Here is a 2,955-nt window from a genome sequence, read left to right as displayed (position 1 = left end):
GCACAGCTGACAGTTAAAAGGTTGACCGTAGGGAATGAAAGTCAATCAATCATCATCAACGTAGAACGTGTGCATCGGCTCAAGCTGCCATATTACATCAATTTAGGAAGATGAAACCAGTAAGTTGAACAGCAAATCAGAATAGTATCAGTGATAAAAAGCAGACTAAATATGATGAATATGATTTGAGGGAACGGGACAAAATATATAAGGACAACCTATTTGTTACTAAAATAATCCCTATAAACTATGTGTGTTCTCGAGAACGTATCGTTTGATAGATAGTTTTTGAAACTGGTTATGTAAGAACAAGTCAAAGTTATCTCTAATACAAATTTCCTTTCATTCTGTGGGATAGAGCATTTCATTGCTAGAGTAAATATATCAGGGAAAATTGTAGAAAAGTCGCTTGAAATTACAGTCTCCTGACTTGATCACTAAGCTGCGGGTTCGAAGGCCTTTCCCCATCTGAGAGTTGGGCATCCAAGCAGTTTCATTAGTCTTCACAGTTGTGACTCGACCTGGTGAACGAACATTTATTTGGTTGTTGGCTTCCCTAATATAGTCTGAATACTTCAACTCTGTATTTAAGGTGGGTTTCAAGATGTAATTCATTCCTCGTGGCGTCTTTAGCTTTTTCTGATGTTCATCACTATTTCCACATTTCCTTAATTACAAGCTTTTGTTCGATTCATAAGCTATCGTCATATCTCCCATAGTAATCTAATCGTAGGCTTAATATTCCAATTTCATACCCTAATTGTCTTATTTCTTGATTATTGTGCGTTTTGTTCTAGTTAAACATATTTATAATCATGTACATTTTTGAATCCGATCGAACCATCAGATATAAAATCATGAAGAAGTTAGTACAAGTGTCTTATTGGGTCCTACCAAAAATTTTCTACTTAGCTAACTGGGATCTACTCTAAAAGTTATTTTCCGAGTCACTACGATATTCTGGTCCCAAGGTCGATCAGTTAAAATCGAACGCATGTGTAACAATCACAAGGTCAAATCAAGTAGCATAGCAACCTGCGAGTAAATCTCTATTATGTCTAGTAATAACAAAACGGATATTGGCTTTTTGTCGTACATGAATAACAGGTTATATGAAGTAATAGAAAGATAGTGTACTGATCAGATAGTAGTGAACAAAAAAGTAAATTTTCTATGAAAACAAATTGGTCATAGTTTGACTATGATGTGACCATGTAGGTTTTTTTATTCAGAAGCGTCAACAAAATGGCCTTAGTCACGTTAAATTCAATGAACACATATGACAATATAAATAATCAATTATGAATGGGATTTAGTTTTGCTTTCATAGTGATTATAACAATTATAACTAATATAAAACCATGTGTAAAACAACTACAAAAACTGCGGAGATATGGTTTGTTTAGTTGTAATTAACAGCTGACAATAACATTAACGCATTTAACTGAAGTAAGTTATCAATCTTAACTCGAACCCTCATTAAAAGGTATGATGTGGCTCACAAGTTTAATATTCTCAGCTCTATACCCCAGTGTCTGAATGAAGATTATACTACCGAGACTCCTAAACTAATATGTGTCTCATGGTTTGAATTCACACCATAGTGGTTAAGAACCAAATGTTCTAGTAACTAATCTACGCTTTCGCGAAATGAAATTACTAATGAGGTCAAGTGGTTAGATGTACCAATACAGGTGGACCTGACACATATATTGTGTGCTAGATAGAAAGATATTGGTACTGATTTTTTTGAAGTGTAATAAATATTGTTGATGAATACGAACATGAAACCTATTCTTATTGACTGCTTCCATCAACCTATCAATAGACATGATTCACTCTGATATTAGGTAACCCAGTTCAACAAACATAACAAAAGCTTAAAGGATGGAATTCAGTGAACTGATAAATATATACGATGATACTGGTTATTCTCGAGCAAATGATGTGTTATTTCACCAATTATTAGGAGGAAGGAATGAAGCTAACGAACAACGTTGTAACTTTTTTACTGAACCATATTAAGAAAAATAGGTATCATACAAAAGCTATGGGTGATCACCAACTTTAGGATATTGTAAACTGACTACTTGGTTTGAGAAATTCTTAGATGAAATATATTAAACTGAAGTCACCAGAATTCATGTTAGGTTTACGACTTAATTACTGAGAGATGTTCACTTAATTCACTGGTTTACTGTTACTTATAATTGTAGAACTAGTATATTACTAGTGATTGACGACAATAATCGTTTAGTAACTGCCAAATGACGTTAGAAATATACTTTCTTAGAAATTCTTACTTTCGTTATTTAATCCTATAGAAAAATCTAAAAGTATCAACTGTACCAGTTTCGTTCGCGTTAACTTATAGAAAACAATAGTTATTAAAACTGGTTGTACAGATTACATATACAGTACTAAGAAAAAGGCTTAATTAGTAGTCTGTGATTAAATCTATCCAGTCTCTAGGATCAGGACTTTCGGTATGCGACTCAAATAGTCGTGATTCGAGCATTGATTTTAGACAACATTTAGCAGTGTTTACTCATCGCGGATTATTAGGTAATTACTACTGCTATATAAGCGTGATGTAAATCACAAACTAAAAAATCCCCATTAGCCTATTAAACCAACATTAAGACTGTTTATTTAAGTGCTTTGATGGCAGTTTTCTACTAGTCGAACAAACTAGGTATTATAATGATAACAGTTATTATTATTAATGACTTTATTCAATATTATATTTTTGGTGCAATACAGAATTCTCACCGCAAAGTATTTCAACAAGTTTCTTATTCTGATTTCTTGGTCGGTCCTGATGATTAAGTATTAAGTGATTATCAGTTAGATTTTACCAGGTCAGGAATCGTCATCTGATTAATGTTCGTCCTTCTCAATGCATATTTCCAGCCACCACGATGTTTCTTATTGTATTTTTTTTGTAACTTGTAC

This window comes from Schistosoma mansoni (genome assembly GCF_000237925.1).
Source record: "Schistosoma mansoni, WGS project CABG00000000 data, supercontig 0013, strain Puerto Rico, whole genome shotgun sequence".
In the NCBI taxonomy this organism is placed as follows: domain Eukaryota; kingdom Metazoa; phylum Platyhelminthes; class Trematoda; order Strigeidida; family Schistosomatidae; genus Schistosoma; species Schistosoma mansoni.
Note: the sequence above shows the minus strand (reverse complement) of the source record.